The sequence below is a fragment of the Pongo abelii genome, chromosome 8 (genome assembly GCF_028885655.2).
Source record: "Pongo abelii isolate AG06213 chromosome 8, NHGRI_mPonAbe1-v2.0_pri, whole genome shotgun sequence".
In the NCBI taxonomy this organism is placed as follows: Eukaryota; Metazoa; Chordata; class Mammalia; order Primates; family Hominidae; genus Pongo; species Pongo abelii.
This window is the reverse complement of record NC_071993.2, coordinates 81881164-81891425: the sequence shown is the minus strand read 5'-3', so window position 1 is coordinate 81891425 and position 10262 is coordinate 81881164. Positions and strand designations below refer to the sequence as shown.

The following is a 10262-nucleotide window of genomic DNA, read 5'->3' as shown; positions in this document are numbered from 1 at the left end:
ATTATCTTCTAGAAGTTTTATGGTTTTAGCTTTTATATTTAAGTCTATAATCCACTACAAGTTAATTTTTTGTTTACAAGTTAATTTTTTTTCGTACAGCATGAGTTAAGTGTCAGCTTTCAATTTTTATGTGAAAATACAATTGTTATCAGCAACATTTGGGGGAAAAAACTACCCTTTTCTATGTAGACTACTTTGTCATGTTTGTTGGCAGTTAATTCTATATATGTTTTGTTTTGAATTCTGCATTCTGCTTTATTGATCTTTACACCAATACCACACTATATGTAGCTGTACTAGTCAGGGTTCTCCAGAGAAAAAAAATCAATAGAAGATAGATAGATAGATAGATAGATAGATAGATAGATAGATAGTTAAACAGATAAATAGATATGTATTTTATATACATACATATGAATATATTTATTTTAAGAAATTAACTCATGTATTTATGAAAGCTGCCAAGTTCCAAGAGCTACAGTTGTTAAGCTGGAAACCCAAGAGAGCCAATGGTTCAGTTCTAGTCCAAAGAACAGCAGGTTGAGACTCAAGAAAAGCTGATGTTTCAGTTCAAGTCTGAAGGCAGGGAAAAAAATGGTGTCCCAGTTCAAAGGCAGTCAGGCAAAAGGAATACCTCCTGATTCATTGTGAGTTAATTTTTATACATGGCATAAAGTAAGGGTCAAGTTTTTTTTAAGTGAAAGCAAGTTTATTATGAAAGTAAAGGAATGAAAGAATGGCTACTCCATAGGAAGAGCAGTGGTGCACAGCTAGTTGCCCATTTTTATGGTTATTTCTTGTTTATATGCTAAACAAAGGGTGGACTATTCACAAATTTTCCAGGAAAGGGGTGGGCAATTCCTGGAACTGAGGGATCCTCCCCATTTTAGAACATGTAGGGCAACCTCCTGACATTGCCATGGCATTTGTAAACTGCCGTGGTGCTGGCGGGAGGGTAGCAGTGCAGACGACCAGAAGTCACTTTTGTTGCCATCTTCGTTTCAATGTTTTGGCTGGCTTCTTTACTGCAACCTGTTTTATCCACAAGATCTTTCTGACCTGCATCTTATGCCAATCTCCTGTCTCATCCTGTGACTTAGAATGTCTTAACCTCCTGGGAATGCAGCCTAGCAGGTCTTAGCCTTATTTCACTTAGCTCCTGTGTGAAATGCAGTTGCTTTGATTCAAATGCCTCTGACATTTCCCCCCTCCCTATTATAAGAGAACACTTAATCCTAAGGGTTGTAGACAGATGAAGATCCATTTTCTGTAACTTCTTCAGGCTGAATAGGGGTGATAATATTCCAGCCTAACTATTGGGTCTTTTGCCTTCAGGGTAGAGAGGAGCTCATTCAGAAAGTGCTGGTATGGTGAAGGTTATTTGTAACTGAGTTCCAACAAAAGATGGTATCTGGAAGAGGAATAAGGGTTCAATTTAAGAAAACATTCAGCAAACATATCCTGCATTCCTATATAAAGAGTACAACAGCAATATATTCCACAACAGTAAAGTAAAATAAGCAAAATTATCCCAAATAAACAAAATTAGAGGCTTTCCATGAACTGGGCAATTGTTGGAACCAAACTGATATGGGGTTGTCAGCTGATTCCAATATGTGCCCAGAATAAGAATATTGATCTGGATTTTATATTATCCACCCTTCTTGTTTCTTCTGAGCAGCAGCCAGAGATCACTGGTTGGTTAACAGAAATAAGAAGAGTCAGTCTAAATTGCAGAAAAAAATTCAAAAACGGTGAATGAGACTAGAATCTAGTAACAGTTGTACCATAGTTCTTGAAACAATTTTTTTCTCTCTCCTGTTTCCCATTTTTACTAAAGACAAATTACTGTAAGACTGATTTACTTTATTATACTTGGCCTGATTATTCATATAAAGTGCAGCAAGAATAATTATCTTTCACATAGGCTTTTTAAATTGGCTTTGATGGAACTCTGTTCTATAAGGAATCTCAGACAAGACTTTTTTCTAAAGCTAAGCCCAGCCATGGGTTTGTACACTCAAATATCTATTATTGGGTAAATTCCTTTCCTCTTCAGGTCCCAATATAACTTGGGGGCTCCTGGGACTGTTAAAAAGTGAAATTCTTTACTCACAGATTAGGAACCCTACACAGAGACTGTGTAGACAACACATAAGGCCAGTGTTTCCAAGGGGCTTTTATTGGCTCTATAAGTCAAGTTTGATTCCTTAAAAGAAAGCACACCATTCCAGTAAAAGCCTTGGTAAAATAACCAGTTTTTCCAATTGTGTCCTGTTACAAATGAAAACAGATTCTTATTGCACTTATACAAATAACTATGTTTCCATAAGTTGAGAATACTCACAAATAGTTTCCAAATTCTGGAGAAATCAGGTAGTGAGAAACAAACAGGCTCTGAATTTTGTTCACAGGAGTACACTTTACTCAGTTGTTAAAGGCTGTCAATAGCTCAAAAGAAAAGTTTTCCAGACTCTGAAAAACAAAACAAAGGATAAGCAAAATTTTAAGCAAAAAGTTAGAAAAGACTACTTCAGTCTTCTATTAGTACAGTCCATGCAGTTAACTTCTGTTCTGCTTGATATTCATGAACATTTCAGCTCTCCATGAGAGTCCTGAAAGCTTTTCCTCTATTCTGATGTCACAATCTCCAAAGTCATCAGAAATCTGCATTCAAAAACACCTGTCAAAGTCCTATAGCTGACTACAGACCACCTTTTAAAGAGGATCAAAACAAGACAATTGTTTGTTGATGACAAAAAGTCTTAGGACAGCCACTATTAAAGCCACAGCTGATGAGGAAATTTTGGTAACTTCTATAGCATACAAAAATTTTACATAACAATTATAATTATTAATAACATACACTATATCAGGATTGTAGGAGTTTTCCATAATTTTGGAACACATGTGATAACATATTTGTCCAAATACAGCCCAAAGAAAGCCAAACACCATTTTATATTTGACAATGTTTCCTGTATGATTTGTATACCAAATAAGCCAAATTTCACCTTTATATTAGTGTACTATTAATGTTAAACCCAATTCTTAATAAAACTTTACAGACAAATCCATCCAATTTTAATGTCTGACCATAAGGTAAGATTTTCATTAATCTTTTAAAACCTTTACAAATTTTTGTTAAAGAGCAAACCAGTGCTCTAAGAAAAATCTGTTGTGCTTTTATTTTAATGTTCAGTTTACAGAAAAACTAAATAACACTCCTTCAACTTTAGCTAATATGTTCACATACAGAATTTCTTTTACAAGATTAATTTTTCACAGACCTTCCACAACTTGTTTAAACCTTCAGCTTTATCCTATCTAACTTAAAACAATCCTTTAACCCTTTAGGCAAAAAAATTTACATTCTTATGACTTATTATAATCCTTTACCAAAAACATATTTCACTTTTCTTACATGTAGAACTCTTTCTATGCCCCAAAGATTACTTAAGTCATGTGATCTAAAAGGCATAACAATTTTTACTTTTCTGACAAATATTTGATTTAAGCACTTATTATTATTCTTATTTTTTTGAGATCGAGTCTCACCCTATCACCCAGGCTGGAGTGCAATGGCGCAATCTCAGCTCACTGCAACCTCTGCCTCCCTGGTTCAAGCAATTCTCCTGCCCCAGCCTCTGAGTAGCTGGGATTACAGGCGCTCGCCACCACACCCGGCGAATTTTTGTATCTTTAGTAGAGACGGGGTTTCACCATGTTGGGCAGGCTAGTTTCAAACTCCTGACCCCAGGTGATCCACCTGCCTTGGCCTCCAAAAGTGCTGGGATTACAGGCGTGAGCCACCGTGCCTGGCCATTATTATTTTTAAGCCAATTAATCTCAGCTTTTCCATATCACACATGCAACACATATGAATACACAGACAGACAGAAAAATATTCAGTAGTTGTAAGATTTTTCATTTGCCAGTTTCTAAGTTTCTCTTTAAAGCATGCAATTTCTAGGGCCTAATAAGCAGGCACAGCTGGAAGGCAAAACAGATCCCAAAAAATTAAGGGTCCCATTTTTATAGCAGATCCTGGATCCCCAAAAGAGGGAATTAGCCTATCTCCCATGGGAGTCTTATCTCTCAGTGAGGGAATATGTCCATACCTTCCAGGCAGCCAGGAGCATGCTTCTCTGATCCAAGCATGCAAAGGGCCATGTATCCCCCCATAACTGCCATTAGCCATTCTTAAAAGTATATTTCCTACCTAGTTATTACACACCAAAGTTCTCTTATAATGTGAAGTAATTTCTGATACCCCTAAGTGTTAAAAACATCAAATAATGCAATGCAAAACAGAAGAAAGTTTTAGATTTTGAGAGGGATCTATCCACTTTCAATTCCTAGGGTTTCATGAGGAAAACAGGTTTTCCCCAAGGAGTCCCACACTGTTTGAACATGAATATCCACTTTTAATTAAGCTGATTTTTAACCATAGCACTTGAAAAAAAAAAGTTCTTTTAAATTATCCAACTTTAGCCATGCCAAACGGCTGATATTTCCGGCTTTTGGACTTTACCAATGATAACCTCCTAGGGGCTTAGAGAAAGGAAAATTCAAGGTGGTTCATAGAAAGGGAGAATATCAAAAAAATGGTAAAGGTCACACAGATATCAAACCAGAAAAGGACTCATTCCCTAAGCTGGGAATTGAACCCAGGCTGCCACTGTAAAATGGCAAACCTTAACTGCTGAGCTACAGCATTGGGCAGTTTCCATTACCCTTCCTGGGAGGAGCCTAGAGGCAGCCAATTTTAAGCTTGCAATGGTTTTTAACTGCTTGAGATAATTTTTAGGGCTGACATGAACCCCCAATTCCTGTCCTCCAGATGTCAGAGACTAAGAGGAAGTACCACCATGTGGTTACAAGGTCAAGATCCCAATGACATTTTTCAACATGTGCTCTCTGGGCAAGATGGTCACCCTGAGTAACCGAAACAGTAGAAAAGAGAAAGGAGAGAAAGGGAGATAAACATTGCTGGTGGCAGGGTGGGGAAGGCAAGGTGCTCAGGAAGGCCAGATGAAGACCCACCCACTGCAGCAACACTGAATCAAAAGTTCAGGCAGCTGCTTGTTGGTCATGAAGGGATCTTTTCCAGCAATCCTGTCAGCTCTCAAGTTCCCCTCTTTGGGAAGGAAAAAGCTCCCCATGCCCCATGATCCTGTACTTGCCTAATCCTGTCATCCACAGCCATCAGCAAAGTGTGCAAGGCAGATCAATCCAAAGAAAATAGTGGTTAATATTCTATAAGACCAAATTCCTTCTTAGCTGCAACAGACTTTACTGAGAGGGACTTCCAACCCCCTAAATCTTAAGAAGGACTCTAACCTTCCTAAGTTGGGCCTCAAACCCAAGTTCAGTCAAGTGTCCTTGTCTTTTATAAAGAAAGGCTTTTAACCCTCTCTGTCTTAGGAAAGACTCTAAATCCCCTAAGTTGGGCTTCTAACCCAATCCCATCATTTACCTGGGTATGCCACCACTTACCCAAAGTTGGCCAATCAGCGCAGCAGTCTATTTCCTCTGGGTTAGGGGTCTCCTCAGTATAGCCTCTTTGTGGTTTTCGCGAAAGATGTTACTGGAAAGCGGTCCCAGTCCAGACCCCAGTATAGGGTTCTTGGATCTTATGCAAGAAAGAATTTGGGGTGAGTCCATACAGTAATGTGAAAGCAAGTTTATTAAGAGAGTACAGGATCTGTTCCAATTTTTTTGGACATTAAAAAAAAGAAAGTAGGTGGGGTGTGGTGGCTCACACCTGTAATCCCACCACTTTGGGAGGCTGAGGCGGGCAGATCACTTGAGGTCAGGAGTTCGAGACCAGCCTGGCGAACATGGTGAAACCCTCTGTCTACTGAAAATACAAAAATTAGCTGGGCATGGTGGTGTGTGCCTGTAGTCCCAGCTACTTGGGAGGCTGAGGATGGAGAATCACTTGAACCAGGAAGGTGGAGGTGGCAGTGAGCCAAGATCACGCTACTGCACTCCAGCCTGGGCAGCAGAGTGAGACCACAGACAGAGAAGTCAGGTTTTTTTTTTTTTCAAATTTTGGAATACAGTTGGAAATGCACCATTTTGGGAAAAAGGTACCATTTTCTAAGTAAATTACTTTGCCACTTTTGTTGAAGTCTTAGTTTATTCATGTTGCTCTAAAGAAATACCTGAGGCTGGCATATATATATATATATATAATATAATATACGTATATTATATAATATATATAATATAATATACGTATATTATATAATATATATAATATAATATACGTATATTATATAATATATATAATATAATATACGTATATTATATATAGTATATATAATATATTATATATAATATAAAATATAGTATATATAATGTATATTATATAATATATAATATGTATAATATAATATATAATATATAATATATAATGTATAATATATGATATATAATGTATAATATATATTATATATTATATATTATATATTATAATATATACTATATATGTATTATATATAATATTATATATACTATATATGTATTATATATATTTTACATATATATATATACACTTACAAAAGCTGTATTTGGTTCAAGATTCTGATGGTTGGAAATTTCATGATTAGGTATCTGCATCTGGTAAGGGCCTCAGGCTTCTTCCACTCATGGCAGACAGCAAAAGGTATCTGATGTGTACAGAAATCACACAGCAAGAGCAGAAGCAACAGTTGTGTATGGGGGTGTGGGGAAGCTCTTAATAACCAGCTCTTATGGGAACTAAGAGAAAGAGAACTCTGGGCATTAATCTATTCATGAGAAACCTTCCCCTATGACCCAAACACCTCCCATTTGGCTGCTTCTCCTAATACCACCATACTAGGGACCAAATTTCACAACGGTTTGTTTTTGGAACAAACAAACCATATAAAAACCATAGCAGGCCAGGTGCAGTGGCTCAGGTCTGTAATCCCAGCACTTTGGGAGACCGAGACAGGCAGATCACTTGAGGCCAGGAGTTTGAGACCAGCCTGGTCAACATGATGAAACCCCGTCGCTACTAAAAACAAAAAAAGTAGCTGGGCATGGTGGCAGGTGCCTGTAATTCCAGCTGTTTGGGAGGCTGAGGCAGGAGAATTGCTTGATCCCACAAGGCAGAGGTTGCAGTGAGCTGAGATGTCATCACTGCCCTCCAGCCTGGGCAATGGAGCAAGACTCCATCTCAAAACAAACAAACAAACAAAACAACATAACATCTGACAAGCAACTCATCCTACATATGTTCTGTTTTAGAACTCTGCATTCTGTTTCATTACCACACCATATGTAGCTTTATAGCAAATCTTGAAATAAGCTAAAGTCTTTCAACTGAGTTCTTTTTCAAAATCATTGAACGATTCTAGGCCCATTGCATGTTCATATAAATGTTTCAGTCTGTCAATTTTGTATTGAATCTATGGATCAATTTGGAGAGAAATACCATCTTGACAATATTTAGCATTTCAATTCATGAACATGGTATGTTTCTCCACTGATTTACATTTTTCTTAATGTCTTCCAGCAATGCATTTTTAGTTTTCATTTTCTACACAGGTCTTGTGTAGAAACTTATCCTTAAACATTTCATGCTTTTTGATGCATTGTAAATGAGACTTAAAAAAATCAGGATCTACTTTTGAAATGACAGAGTAAGGACCTATGAAAATCTGCTTCTCCATAAAAGCAATGAGAACACTAGCCAAAATTAACATTTTCAGAACTCTGGAAATAAACTGAAAGCTTTCAACAATCTGAGAAGTGATTAGTCAAGGAAAACAGCTAAATTTCTATAAGAACAGTGAGCCACATGGCACTTTAACTTGCTTAATCTCATTATCCTCTCCCCAGTTTTCTTGTCATGGTCTTGGAGGCTAACAGCATTACAACTACATGATCAGCCACTGGAGGGGCAGTACAAGTTTGGAGCTCCTCGAAGCCCCATCTCTAGAGAATTTTCACTATTTGGCTTGTAGAGCAGCTTGCTAAAAAGTTCAATTTTCAGGGCTTGTCTTTCTTTGATCCCACTCTGAAAACAGCCCTACCTTCAGACATTTATTATAAACAGTGGCATTAAAAAAAAAATCTCAGCTGCCTGAGGCAGCATTACCAGCTGAAGCTAACAATAGGTTGGATAAGAGCTGAAAAGATAAAACCAGGGCATGAAATGTCCACAGGGGCCTTTGGAAATCAACTAGGAATCTAGTAGGTTGTGTACATGTCAAGAGTTGTGAGCATGTCTAGGACTGTGTGCATTCCCAGAAAAGATCTGAGAAGGCACTAAGCTTTTACCTCTGGCTGATTTTGAGGCTCCGTGCTAGTAGGAAGTGAAGTGTTAGGCAGAGTTGTAAACTGTCTGCCAGAGCATTGAAGGCATGACTTATCATGGTGAGTGCATCAGCGAAGGCTGTAAGCCTTATTGGCTCAAGGGATTTAAGAAAATCACTACCCAGTCATTAGCTGATCATTAAGCTAACTGAGTGGAGCCTTCAATGACTGCACATGGCAAAACATACAGACTTTATGTAATTGGTATGGGAAAAATCACTAAAGAAACAGCAACGACAATGATTATTGTGGAAGGGAGGTATCTGACTTCAGGAAATGACACATAATATTACTCAAAATGGCCAGTTTTTAAGAAAAAGTTATGCAAATAAACAGGAAAATTGACCCATATAGATGAAAAAGCAGTCAATAGAAACTACCCTTTAGGAACTCAGATGTCAAACTTATTAGTCATATATTTAAACATCTATTATGTACACAAAGAACCAAATAAAATTATGTCTACAGAGTAAAGGAAAATAAGAGAATGATGTGTCACCAAATAGAAAATATTGGTAAAGAGGTGAAATTTTACAAACAGAGCTAAGTAGAAATTCTGGAGTTAAAAAGTGCAATAACTGAAATGAAAACTTTACTAGAGGAACTTGAAAGCAGGTTTTAACTGGAAGAAGAAAGAATCAGCTGACTTGAAGACAGGTCAGTTAAAATACTGAGAAACCAAAAGATTAAAACAATATAGAAAACAAAGAGCCTCCAAACTCTTTGTTCTGTGGAACACCATCAAGCATACCAATACACACACAGTGGGAGTCCCAGATGTGGGGAGTGGTAGAAAGAATACTTGAAGAAATAATGGCAAAAAAACTTCTCAAATTAAATTTAAAACATTAACTAGCATATGCATGATTCCCAACAAACTCCAAATAGCATAAATGCAAAAAACTCCATACCTAGACACATTATATTCAATCTTCCAGAAGATAAAGGCAAAGAGAGAACTTTAAAAGCAGCAAGAGAAAATGATTCATCATGTAAGAAGATTTTGAAAGGATCCCTCAGGGCTGAAGGGAGTGCTCAATGAAGAATGAATTTGGAATGGGAGTCTTACTGTAGAAGCTAGCATTCAATCCTCATTGAGGAAAATTGCCCACTGAATGGCAGAGAAGTTCACTGAGTTATCTGGATTAGAATTGGTCCACAATCCCTGGACAGAATCAAACAGCCTTCAACGATTCAGATGAGCAGAGGTTTGTGGACAGTCATGCAGAAGGAGTTGGGATGGCACTTCTAGCATGAGTATTTAAGTGCATTATATACATTGGAGGACCTCAGTGAGGTGGTCACCAGATTCAGGCCAGAGCTGCAAGGTCACTGAGGCACTATGTGCCCTGTCTTGCAGCAGGGACAGTGTGCCACTAAGATGTTTCCTCACATATGCTCAGTTGACAGAAATATATTTTGCACACATATATTTTGCTGTACAAGAATAAGAAGAAACAAAACAGCAGCAAATTGGACCAGAAAGAGAAGCACTCCTGCAATCTCCCTCCAGCATCTAGCACTGACAAAACTTAACATTATGCTCACTATATATGAGAAATAATTATAAAGAGTCCAATTCATTATAACAGAGCACATAGTGAAGAATAAATTTGTTTTTGAGAGGCAATAAATTGATAACTTGTGCAATGATGACATATTGTGGTTTGATTTTCTTTGTGTTTCTTCTCTTGGGTTTATTGTCTTTATTTAATCTGATCCAAGCACACTCTGCAAACAGATCTTGGATCTATGGATTTACAATTTTTATCAAATTTGGAACAATTTCAACCATCACTTTTTTTTTTTTTGAGATGGAGTTTCACTCTTGTCACCCAGGCTGGAGTGCAATGGCACAATGTCGGCTCACTGCAACCTCTGCCTCCCGGGTTTGAGCAATTCCCCCGCCC

The 10262-nt window shown here is 37.5% G+C and overlaps 1 long non-coding RNA gene across 1 annotated transcript in view; it reads right to left on the bottom strand.

Moving 5' to 3' along the window:
- Positions 1 to 656: 656 nt before the first annotated feature.
- The window catches only part of LOC103891682 (uncharacterized), a 39914-nt gene continuing 30308 nt past the window's right edge, over positions 657 to 10262 (bottom strand). The window contains exons 4-5 of the long non-coding RNA XR_008510517.2: positions 2348 to 2475; positions 657 to 1411 (exon numbers count right to left, since the gene is read on the bottom strand). This is a non-coding gene — a long non-coding RNA (uncharacterized LOC103891682). The remainder of the gene's footprint in view (positions 1412 to 2347; positions 2476 to 10262) is intronic.